We start from the raw sequence: 13,641 nt of genomic DNA, 5'->3' as shown, positions 1-13,641 counted from the left end.
AGCACTCAATGACACTCATCCTAGTTGCTCCAACATGGGCAAGGCAGGCATGGTACACCACGTTCCTAGAACTTTCAGTGGTGCCTCACCAACGTCTGCGACTCACACCCAGTCTCCTCACTCAGAGCCGTGGAGACATTCAGCACCCAGATCCGCAACAGTTGAGCCTTGCAGTATGGCTCCTGAGGTCATAGGGTTTGGCTACCTGAACCTGCCCCCTGACTGTATGAATATTATCAAGGAGGCAAGAAGACCTACAACCAGGGCATGCTATGCGGCAAAATGGAAGCGATTTGTCATTTATTGTTCCAATAATAACATAAATCCGCTAGATGCACCAACGCAAAACATGATATGTTATTTGTTGCATCTACACAGATGCAATCTGGCATATAGTTCCATCAGGATACATTTAACTGCAATGGCAGCTTATCTACAAAACAGACAGCACCTTTCCCTTTTCAGAGTGCCAGCCATTAAAGCTTTTATGGAGGGACTCAAAAGAGTAATTCCTCCCAGACACCCGCCTTCACCTGTCTGGAATCTAAACATAGTTCTCACCAGACTGATGGGACCACCTTTTGAACCTCTTCACTCTTGTGAGATACAGTTTCTGACATGGAAAGTGGCCTTTCTAGTAGCGATCACATCGTTAAGAAGAGTTAGTGAGCTTCAAGCCCTAACTATTCAAGAGCCTTTCATACAGATTCATGCTAATAGGGTAGTGCTACGTACCAACCCTAAATTTATGCCTAAGGTGGTGTCACAGTTCCACATTAACCAAACGATAGAACTGCCAGTATTCTTCCCAAATCCAGATTCAGTGGCAGACCGAGCACTGCACACACTAGATGTTAAAAGAGCTCTCCTGTATTACATAGACAGGACAACAGATTTCAGGAAAACTAAGCAACTGTTTGTTGCCTTCTCTCCACAGCACAAAGGCAACCCCATTTCCAAATCAGGTATAGCCAGATGGATTGTTAAGTGCATACAGATCTGTTATCAAAAGGCTAAACGCACACTAACAGTTCCCCAAGAGCGCATTCCACACGCAAGTTAGAGGCATCCATGGCTTTCGTAGGTAACATTCCTCTAGAGGATATATGTAGAGCAGCCACATGGACCACCATACATACATTTACCAAACACTACTGCGTGGATGTACACTCCAAACAGCAAGCTGCTGTAGGTCAGGCTGTTCTCAGAACTCTTTTTCAGACTGCTGCAGCTGGCACGGGCAACCACCGCTAAGGAGGAAACTGCTATTTATTCTATGCACAGATATGAATTCAGCAGCCCACATGCCTCAAACGGAATATGCTACTTACCAGTATGCATCTGTTCTTGGCATGTAGGGCTGCTGACATTCATATCGCCGGCCCTCCTCCCCGGTGCCTGTCGCAGCTGTAGCGCTCAGAATTATTCTCCGGCATGGTCATCACTTACTGTATCATACTCCATCTCTACCACAATGGCGAAAAACAATCTGAGGATGGAGAGGATGCTCATGTGCACTGTAGTCCAGGGGAGGAGCCACCTATCTCGTGATACTTTGAAGACTCTTCCAGGACAACAATGTGCAATCATCCGGACAAAACACTAAGCGGTGATCTATGCACAGATATGAATGTCAGCAGCCCTACATGCCAAGAACAGATGCATACTGGTAAGTAGCATATTCCTTATTTAGTGAGGTTTAGTTTTGGAAGGCTTTGCCGAGGTTATTAATTTGTGATGTGCACCTGTTCCTAATAAAGCGGCCTTTTCCACATTTAAGTTTCTTTGGTCTGCTCGCCCTCCCTCCCAAGGGGGGATTGGGGGGGGGGCTGCCGACCGCAGGGAGGTCCCCCCCCCGGGCGATTTGTGAGGGCTGCGGGGGGGGTATAGGGGGTTTTCCTTGCAGAGCCTTCTAGAAGGTTCTTGTTGGGCTGCATTTTAGTAGGTTTTAGCAGCCCAACATATAAGTCCCATTGTCTCCGCCTCCTAGCCACCATTTTAGGTTTGGTGACCTGGTGGCTGGGAGGTCTGCTAATATTTTTTCCCGCCCTCTCTTTTTGCTTTTTGTTTCTATAGTGTACCCCTTTCTTTTGTTTCCAATTTTTGAGGCGTTTTTGTTTGGAGCAGGTGTGCAAGGGTTTTTTTGCAGTTGTAATTTGTCGCTTGGAGCAGGTGCAGTGCGGGGTCTAGTTGTTTCAGGGCAGTTTGTGTCAGATTTTGGTTGATTAATGGTCAGGTCTGTGTTAGCGACAGGGAGAGGATAATTTGGTCATTGGTTGGATGATTATACGTTTTGGGGGGTTTGACAGAGGTGAAGGGGCAGGCAGGTGATTGGTTAATGGAGGGCCTGGTATTTGTAAGTTATTAGGGTTGATACGATGACGTAATGTTTATAATGATGATGTAATGTTTTATAATGTTGTTGTAATGTTTGAAATATTGTATTGTATGGGTGGGGGAGGGGCCATGACATTTTAGGGGAGGGGGTGGGGGCGGGGTCAGGTTTATTTATTTATTTAGTGAGGTTTAGTTTTGGAAGGCTTTGCCGAGGTTATTAATTTGTGATGTGCACCTGTTCATAATAAAGCGGCCTTTTCCACATTTAAGTTTCTTTGGTCTGCTTTAACCCCCCCCCCCCTCGCCCTCCCTCCCAATCAGCCCTTCGCGAGCTGTCAGCAGCGCCCAGAGATGCACAGCGGACAGATGAGAGCTGTATGCAAGGCGACTGACAGGCGCGTGCGTCGACACATACATGCTGACAAAAGCAGTGACAAGCGCTGGGGCTGCAGTGCGCACGCGCGCTAAACACAAGAAAACCATGTCGGGTACACAGTGACACACACACACACACACTCTCCTAATACGCAGAAACGCGCACTAACACATAGACTTGTCATTCTCATTCATCCTCTCCTCTATCACATATAGACGCACACAGTCAGCCGATGACTCGCTATTCGACAAGTACATACACACTCTCTGGCACATACACGCACACACACACACACACACACACACAGTTAGATATATCATCCCCTCTCGCCCTCTCTGTGTCGTACTCATGCAAACACACACGCACACACTTTTTTCTCACACACAGATATACAGAAGCAAGTATTACACACTTTTCTCTCACACACAGATAGACATAAACAAATAGTGCACACACACACACATTCACACTTACACACAGATTAGCCTGGGTTGAAACCCGGGTTCCACAACTCGTTCCCGACTATACCTTACATAGTTCAGAGTCAAAATGCGTGGGACAGAAATAATCAGGTAATCAAAATCAACTCGTTTGACAGGCTGATTTGTATATTAGCCCGCATGTGTTCGAATCCCGGCTCCCCAACTAGAATGGAACCGTGTGTTTTTTTATCAGCAAATCATCGTATTGTTGTTTGTGCCAAAACGGTAGGAGGGGAAAGAGGCCCTGCCCACTATTTAGAGGTCTTTAGAATCCTGAGTACTGACACCAGTAGGGTTGTGGTATTCGGTTTATCAAGATACTGGTTTTCTCTTTGGCTGATAAGAACCACATTTTTATAATGATCAAATTAGTGAGCCTTTGCATAATTTTGTGCTTTATCGACGATAGTCAAGGAGCGAACATGCTTATGTCAAGTTTGTAATGATTCTCCCATTGGCTATTGTGGTATTGTATATGAAATGAGGAACTACCCCTCTTGTTGTATGTATTGTGTTTTACTGTACTTTGTTTACTGTAGTTTTATGATCTTACAATCGAAATAAAGTTTCTAGAAAAAGAGAAAGAAAGAGGCGGTTCAGCTCAAAGTACAATTTTTTTTTTTTAGAGCAAATCAATTCTAAATAAAGGAACAAGACATCCACTACTGTCAGTGTGGACTTGAAATTGCGGTTACAGTATAGTTCTTTCTACAAATGGTACATGATTTTTGTTATACATGAAGTGTACTAAAAAAGTCTGCACCCCCTCTAGTACATACAGGCAAATTTTATATTTAGACTCACATTTACTAAGGGAAGCGAGGGAGCTCCCATATGCTGGGCAATGTTATTATGCTTGATTAGGATTTAGTTGCCTTCCTGGGAAATGGAACCAAAAACAAAACAATCCCGCAAGTGGTGCGCGCCACAGCGAGATGTGCTTTCAATTATCGCGCCCATGTTTGGACACGATATTTGAAAGCACATGATGGCCGGTGCTCGTAACAGACACCAATAGGCCCTGGGCGGAGCAATGCGCCCGCCTATGCCTATTGCGTGTAGTCTCCTATAAAAAGACGCACGCAAAGGCCAATAGCGGCCCACAAAAGGAAAAGCACACGCACGAGCGTGTGCGATTCCTAGGTCAGCTTGAAAACCCCGTTTTTAACTACTAAATGTCTCGCTACGCGAGCTATGATTCGCACTGCACCGCTGGGCGCAAGACCTAAAAAGCAACACTGGCCAGTGGAGACAGCTCACAAGGGAGGGAGCACAGAGGAGGAAGAAGCACAGGGACAAGAATAGGAACTATGTTGATATCTATAAAGAATAGAACGTGTCAGATAAAAATATGGCCAGTGTGCCCATTTTATTAGCTCCCTATTACATTCACTTCCACTACTTCTGCAACGAGACACCTTACTTGGAAGTTGAGTTTCTCCCAGTTAAGCTCCTGTGAAAGGATATTCAGCCCAAGTGCACGCAAACAGCCGCAACACCTAATTCTTTCTACCCATGGGGTGCAGCGCTTTGTTCAATTGATGCAATGCTATTTACTTTTGCTTCATCTCTCATAGGTCTATGTGCGGCGGCATGAGCATTTAAAGTGGGAGTTAAAACAGCACTTGTGAAAAGTGCTCCTAAAGGGAAAAAAAGCCATACAGGTTGGAAAGTGACAACAGAAAAGCGAAGCGATGGGCAGGGTGGGAGAGAGGCCAGGGAGGGTGTGGAACTAATGGAGCAGGACATTAAAACAAGGCTGGGCATGCACCTCATCTGCAAGTAACTTTCATGCAAGGCATGCCCAGACTGGAGAAGCTATGAAGAAGCATTGCGGCCGACAATTAGTGCATGCTATGAAGTAGTGTTAGGTCCGACCAATAGAAACCATTAGTGCGCGCTATGAAAGAGTGTTGCTGTCGACCAAAGGAAACCATTAGTAAAATTGCCACGGGACGGAACAGACACAGAAAGGAGGAACCAACACTGACAAACACCAATAACAAGCTAGCATTTCTGAATGCCACAGACAATAACCAATGGCAATAGGTGGGTGTGCAAAAAGCCCACAGAAGAGGAAACAACAGGTTGAGGCTTGACGTAAAATAGGTGGGCAATTATGCCCCGTCATCACAGCAAAGGCTGCTAGATCTTTTCTTGTCCTCACATTTCGTAAATACAGGCATATTTGGCAGTCCCTGCTAAAGCCCAATCTTTGGTATGCATACAATAAATGTATGATTTACTATGTATGTGTTAATTTTTAAACTGCACATTATTGACTATTAACCTGTGAATACAGAGGCGTATTCAAGCATAAATATTCATTCATGCCTGCCTGCCTGCCAATCATGCAAAAAAATATAGAAAGCAAATGTTGCCATCATCTTTTATATCGGGAACATATCACTTTCATATCTGTGGTGACGTGTGTTGGACTTGGCCCTTTTTGCAGGGTCATCCCTGAACTTTTTGCCTTCCTCCTAGTCTTTTTTCTGACCTGGTGTTGGTGGTTTTAGGACTCTGGGCACTTTAGCACTGCTGTCCAGTGTAAAGTGTGTGTGCTCTCTGTGGTAAACATGGTAAGACTGGCCTTTCCCCCTTTTTGGCGTATTTAATTTACTTGTCGGTCCCTTGTAAAGTGGTATCTCAGATACCCAGGGCCAGTAAATTAAATGCTACTGGTGGGCTTGCAGCGCTGCTTGTGCCACCCACCAAAGTAGCCTTTTAAACCTGTCTCAGGCCTCTGCCATTGCAGGGCCTGTGCACACAGTTTACTGCTGCTGTGATGTGGTACATAAAGTGGGTGCCACGTGTGTAACCCCCCCTCCTTTTACTGCAGGTCAGTCACCCCTAAGGTAGGCTCTAGCTAGCCCTATAGGCAGGGTGCATTGTAGGTAAAAGGTAGGACTTGTACCATAATTGTGTGACGTACCGGTAGTGACAAACAGCCATTTTGTTTTCTCACTGCTATGAGGCTGCTCTCTCATAAGACTGCATTGTGGATTCCCTGGTAACTTTGTCAGTGGTAATTCCTGATATGAGAGGAGCAGCGTTGTCAAGTTTGGTATGTTTGGAATAGTAATAGTAACTGCTGCTTGATGGTGTGCACAGATTTATTATCACTATTTTGGAAATGCCACTTTTAGAAGTTGGCATTTCTGGGTGCTGTGTCTTTGTGCCTGCCTGATGTGTATTGCATGTCTGACTCTGGAGTGACAGGGGCTGGTGAGCTGCAGTGGCTCTAGAGGGGCTAGGTGAGTCAGCGCTAGGCTGAATCGGCAGATCTGCCTTTGGAGTAGTGGGAGGAGTAGCCCCTGACTCTGAATAGGTCTGTGCCTGCCATGTTTAATGCCGGCTCTGCCCCCCTGTGGTGTGTCTGAGGCCAGGACCTCCTCTAACAATGAGTATGTTTGTGCCCTGTAAACAAATGTTGGAGTTCCCTCCCGGAACCAGTTGGGCCTGGATCCCCAAGCCCTGCGCAAGGAGTAGAAGTACTGGGGCTGTGACCCCATGATGTTTGTTTTTATTTGGTACCTGTTTGGAGCTGGAGGGCATCATCTCTCTCCTACCCTGGGTCTCCAAGATTTTGGAGTCCTACATCAATTCCATACTTACAGGTTATCTGGAGGAGAACAACTTACTGGACCCTTCCCAGAATGGTTCCTCAGCCAGGTCACAGTACGGAATCAGCCCTCCTAGCTGTGACCGAGCATCTGAGGGGGGCTCTAGATGAGGGTCGTACATTGGCACTGATTTTGTTAGATCTCAGTGCCTCATTCAACACCGTCTCCCACCAAATCCTGTTGCAGAGGTTGGGGAGGTGGCGCTTGTGGACTCTGCCCTTGAGTGGTTCATCTCCTTTTTAGCTGACAGCACCTTCCAGGTTGCAGTCCCCCCTTCTGCTTACAAGATCCATACCATCAAATATGGGGTACCGCAGGGCTCAACTTTGAGCCCAACATTGTTCAACCCAAATGTGCAACCTTTGGCAGCAGTGGCAAAAAGCATAGGGCTCACAGCAGTGTTTTATGCGGATGACACACAGTTGGTCGTGGCACCCTCAATTGACTCGGGACAGGGCGCATGTAAGTTCCAGAGGGATCTGGCGATCATATCTGAGTGGATGACTCCCAACTGTCTTCCGTTAAATGCCAATAAGTCCAAGGTCCTGCTGGTCAGGAGAAATACAGAGCTGTGGAGCGAGCACTGGTGGCCTGCTAAGCTGAGCTGTGCACCCGTCCACAAACAGGTGGTCAAACATCTGGGTGTATGGGTAGATTCTGCCCTCAGCTTTCACACACAAACAAAGAAAGTAGCAGGAACCTGTTTTGGCATTCTACGGGGGCTCAAACCAGTGCTTGGGTTCTTTGACCCTGCCATGAGGCAGGTGATTGTCCAGGCATCCATTCTGTCTAGACTGGACTACGCCAACTCACTCTACTTGGGAGTCAATAAGGCGGAAATTACAAGACTGCAAAGGGTCAAGAACACTGCAGCTAGAGCCTTGTTAGGTCTGCCCAGGACATGCCCCACTTCCAGTGCTATCCATCGGCTACATTGGTTGCCTGTGGCAAAACGTATAGAGTTCAAGACTCTTTGCATGTCTTTTAAAATCTTACATCTTTCCTCTCCAGATATCTTGGCCAATCTGCTTATACCTTACACCCTCTCCCGCCAACTCCAGTCTATGGGCCAGCATTTGGCAGTTGTTCCACGGGCAAGGAGGGTTTGTGCTGGTGGACGCTTCTCTGGTGTATTGGCAGCCAGACTTTAGAATGCGCTCCCCACCGCCATTTGTAGTATGGAAAACTACCTGGCTTTCCGTAACGCACCTCTTTCCTCCATTATAGACTGTTGCATGTTATCTGTTGTTCTGCTGTTTTCTGTTTCAGTGCTGGGACGCCCCTTTGCCGGGGCATCTGTTTACTATATAAAACTGCATAGCATAGCATCAGGAGGAACCACCATGGGACTCAGCTGCTAGCCCCGGGGGGTCCCTACGTGCTCGCCTACCTGTGTCCAGCTCTGTCCGGTGTGCCCTTGGACCCAGCGTGGGGGTCCTTGCCGGATTCTCCCCTCTACCAGGAGTGAGCTGATCCCCTTTACCTTGGGGAGAACGCTGCACGGTCCTGGTGTCGTGGACTGGCTGGATGTTTCTGGGGCCACCGGGGGCGTGAGGAGTGTCCCATGAGCTTTGGTCCCCAAAGTGCTGGGAATCCCGGTGGGGGGATCCCCGTGCTGCCTGGAGGTGGAATGGGAGCCTACCCCGCATTTGTGTGCACCGAAACGCCGACAACGTGACCCGGAAGTCAGGACCCGATGCTTGTTTGTGGGCGGGGCTGATGGGCACAGAAGAAGACCACCACAAAGCAGAGAGTGGAGGCCGACCGGCAAGAGTGATGGAGCCTTTGGGCTCTTCCTGCGAAAGTCAGGCAGAGTTGCAGCCTGTTTGTTGTAATTTGGCAGCGGCTAGATTAAGCATTAGCAGAAGACATGCTGTATTCAGCCACTATTGTAATATCATGCGGACTCCATTTTGTATTTGTGGCAGCCATTTTGTCTGCCACATGTTGCCATGTGCTCACCATGTGCTTTGTCCTATCTCCTTGTTAACTGCGCCTGAAATCTGCCCAGCAACGGGCTATATTTAGCATCCCCCACTTTCACGCATGCCCAGGCATGCCCAGTAGGGTCTGCAGCTGTTAGTAATTAGTTCCAGATAGGAATGTGTTTACTAGCTCGCTCAGAGGGTTTCTTGAGTTTTTGAGTTCCAGTTCCACCCTTCGCTACAGGAGTAGCCTTGAAGTCCCTGCATCTACCCAGCAGACAGCGTGAGGGAAGAATCAACTGTGTGGCCGCAGCGGAGGTGAGAGGCGCCAGCCACGGGACTGCGAGGCCCAGCATACACCAACTACAGCTGGGTCCTCTTCCCGCGTGAGCCGCGCCCCCTCCCAGTGCCACGCCCCCTCTCCGCCCAAGGGAATATCAGCAAGCCCAGTAACGCGCATCGCGGGACGCGCGCGGGTCGTAGCCCGGGGCGAAGCCCGGGCCAAGGGCGGGCCCGTTGTTGCCCGTTAGAGACCGGTCCGGGCAACCCCCCTTGACTCTTAATTTCTGTTCGTCATCTACTTTGCACACGGGATTTTATCTATGTCCATCATGCCTGGAAGAACCAGAAGTAAAACCAAAAACGTGCAGGCACTAGCCCAAATCACCGGCCCAATAGATCAATTTATCTCAAGGACCACAGAGGTAATTGACCATAGCATATCTCTTCTGGAGCGCAGAGTATCACTCGATCTGATGAACGCTAAACGTTTGTCTCTCGATTTTATGAAAGCCAAGCGATCGTCCCTGGGTTCTTTAGCATCTGCAGCTTCCCCCATTCGGCAAATTTTATCTACTTGTTCCCCGTCCCTACCTGTGACCATTGTCGACATTAACACAGTGCCATGTTTAGTTGATTTATCTGTAACACAATCAGAATCACTATTATCCGATGGCCTTGAGGCTACCCCGGACTTAGAAGCATGCCAAAGTCTAGAAACAACTATAGATAAACACCTTCGAGGTATAAGGGAAGGCGCCATCTCCAAACAACCTAACTTCCACCCATCTGCAAATACAGCAGTTTCTGTTCCTCCCATGGGTCCAGAGAGGGAACCTGGGAGGGACTGCTCTAAACAGTTACCACAACCCGCGCAATCAATGATAACTACCCCAGTAGAAAACAACCTTTTACCACCTCCTATCTTTATTGAGGATACAGATAACCCCTGTAAAACTTGTAAAACTTCATCGCAATTACTTATCTCAATCAAAGACCTTCTTTCACAACAGTTCAAACCCATACAAATCAGTATAAGAAACCTGGAAGCCCAACTAGCAATTTTATCACAAACACATCCCAGCACAAATAACAGACGATCTCCTAAGCAAGGGACACAAAACGCCACTCACCCCCCAAAAGTATTTCATCAGCAACACCCAGTTATAGCAACTAAACAACCTGTCCCGGTTATTCCACCTTCCAAAAAACCAAAAATTAACTCCCAAGTGCAAAATCAGCAAATTCCAATGCCTAGTGCACAAAAGACCAAATCCAGTATGGAGCTTTCTCAACACACTTCTATTACTGGCCCGGAAAAAACAGGTAAAACTGGGAAACTATCAGAAAACGTAACCACGAACCATTCAATAAACAAACCGGCTCCCATTTCCCCTAAATCAACAGCGAAACAACTTCCGTTGACATCTAAAAAAGCATTAAGATTTAGGCGCCCAGTCCATCTTCCACCAGAGGCAACCCCATATACAATCATACTTACAGGTGTACCCGAATTAACGGAAGGCATCACAGAAACTGCTTGGTCACTTAAAAATAAGGTTATGCAGTGGCTAAGCATAAATAGACCACTAGAACCATACCACTCTGGAGGGATCTCTACTGCCCGTAGAGTAATATGGATAGGGGACGAACCTAAGTCGATCCACGGAGACTGCATCATAGTAACTTGCAGGGATCCATCTACCGTGGACCACATCTGTTCATGGCCCTCCTTGGAGAAGAAAGGTGGAATAGATGTCCAACACCTTTCTTTTTTCTACCCTCCACTGAACTCTTATTAATATACCTCTATCCCGAACTGGCAGTATCCTCATGAAGACCAATGGAAACATGTGGGAATTAGCTACGGTCACGGAAATAGAGATAGAACCAGAGAATGGCACAAGCAGCCCTGGCAAGGTAGACCCTATCATTCACAGGAGGGCTGGCAGGGTATCCCAATAAGAAATCGTTACGATTGTCTTGAGATGGTCGATTGACCGTTAAGACCCCAAAAACTCAAGAGAAAGAATCCCCAAGTCCACAGTATGCCCTCTCCTTTGAACCTCAGACTGCAGTTATCATCCCCCAAACTTGAAAGCCAAGCACAACAAATTTCCCCGATTATTATCAATTCCTACCTCGAGACCACTGTAGACATTCACCCTAACACTCCCAACGGATTGATGCCCAAAACCAAAACTTTGGCCATCCCTACGGATAGCATAGACCTAACCTTTCACCAACCAACTGATCTGAGAATCACAAACAACCCTCCTCCGACCCCAACAGAGAGACTTTCAAGTGCACCTCCTGTCACACAATTATCTCCTGTCCCCAATAAACTGAACCTCTCTATAATGTACTGGAATGTCGCAGGATTGCTATCCAAATTAAACTTAGAATCATGGTCTGAAACAGTAAGGAAACACCAAGTATTATGTTTCCAGGAAACATGGTCCACCACTGCAAACCATCTAACGGGATATAAAACTTTTTTTACTCCAGCAGTACAGGGAGCCCTGGGAAGGCCTAAGGGAGGTCTTGTGATCTATGTCGCTAATACCCTTCCCTTTTCATCCATCAAAATTCTAAAAGAGTTCCGATCATACCAAATCGCCCAAATAAAGTTTACTAATGACTCTACCTATACACTTGTCAACTATTACAACAACTTAACTACAACAGACTGTTTGACAACCCTAGTGGAGATCGCCACTTTCCTATTATCCCTGTTGACTGAATCTAATTCCGATTCTAATTCCGACACAGTACATTTACTATGGGGCGGTGATTTCAATCTTTCACTCTGTCCCAACCACAGGAACGGCAACTGTGGATTGCACAATGAACTTGGTACTCCTATGCCTCATTTTGCTCACTCGACCTGTGGAAGCAAGCTAAATGAAATTTTATTTTCTTTAGATCTGGACTTTGCAAATTAGATAGTAGAGCCACAGAAGGACTTTTCCCCCACTTTTCATGGAAGAGGATTTTTAACTACTATAGACTATATACTGTCCTCTCACTCACTCATGGGACAACTAACTAACTTTGAAACAGGGACAAATGTTATAAGCGATCATTACCCAATTAGTGTAACAATTACTCCAAAACTGACTAAAGTACATCCTTTAAAAACGAGTCTTTTAAATCAAAACTCATTAGCTATGAACAAATTGAATGGCTACACAGTCAAATGGGCCAAGATCGACCCGGTGGCAGTAACAGAGAAAATTCTGGTAAAATCTAAGCCCTGGATACAAGAATGTCTATCTTCGGACTCTACACCCCGGTCAATTATTAATAACTTCAAAAACATCCTGGAGGCAATTGGAAAAGAACTCTTTGTCAAGGTAAAGAATACGAAGGCCCCTACCACGAGATGGTTCGATTCAGCTTGCCGTAAAGCTCTTTCGAATTTAAAAGAAGCCCTACATAGACCCACAAGAAACCAATTGGAAAACTCCAACCTAAGAAAACTATATAACCTAGCTAGAAGGGAACGCAAAAAAGAAATCAAAAAAGATCTATGGTCTCAACTTCACGACAGCTCCCAAAGAAAGGATAGTGCTCTATTTTGGCAAGTCCTAAGATCCCCTTTTTTGGCTGATAACGCAAAAGGACAATATCTGGACGTAGCAGTCACAGAAGACGACTGGGTCACGCACTTTTCTAAAATCTTTGGCCCATTCTCACAAAGTGCCACAGAAAAAGGAACAGATCCAAGTGAATCCTATATATTGGAGAACAACATCTATCCGATAAATATTCAGTTCTTTCATAGCGAAGTTGTCAAAGCAATTAAGGCATCAAAATCAGGAAAGGCCCCGGGTCCTGACGGTGTCCCAATGGACATTTTTCTACATAACATAGAGCTATGGTCACCGATAATTACACAAGTCCTGGCAGCAGTAACATCGGATGGTCTTTTTCAATCCTGGTCTACCTCAATCCTACTGCCCATCTTCAAAAAAGGTGACCGCAACGACCCAGCATGCTACAGGCCAATCTCCCTTCTGGACTCCATGGGCAAAATTGCAGGTCGAGTGCTCCTGGACCGATTGCAATCTTGGGCCCGGGAAAATAACATCATGACTGACCTGCAATACGGTTTCCAGAAGGGGCTCGGGACCGTGGAACAGGCCCTGAACCTTGCACTCCTGACTGGGAAATATGTTGGCGCCAAAGGAGGTAACATCTTCCTCGTCTATGTCGACTTAAGCGCGGCATTTGACTGTGTCCAACATGGCAAACTTTGGAAAATTCTCAGCGATCTTGGAGTGGATCCCTCCTTAATAGCCTTCCTTCGCGAACTATATTCTAATGCCTCCGGGCGAGTCAGATTCGGCGTCAACGGTGAGCTATCCCGCTCATTTCGAATAACAAAAGGAGTCAGACAGTTCTGTGTACTGGCTCCCTTCCTGTTCAATCTTTACACCAATGGACTTGAGCAGGCCATGCTCGAAGGGAGCCAGGACCTACCTCATATAAACCACCGACAAATACCAACACTGCTATACGCAGACGATTCTGTTATTCTGGCCCGCACACTAAATCAACTTCAGAAGCAAATTAATAAATATAGTACTTTTATGGATTCACTTGGCCTGAAA

This window comes from Lissotriton vulgaris, unplaced genomic scaffold, assembly GCF_964263255.1.
Source record: "Lissotriton vulgaris unplaced genomic scaffold, aLisVul1.2 SCAFFOLD_1119, whole genome shotgun sequence".
NCBI lineage: Eukaryota > Metazoa > Chordata > Amphibia > Caudata > Salamandridae > Lissotriton > Lissotriton vulgaris.
Note: the sequence above shows the minus strand (reverse complement) of the source record.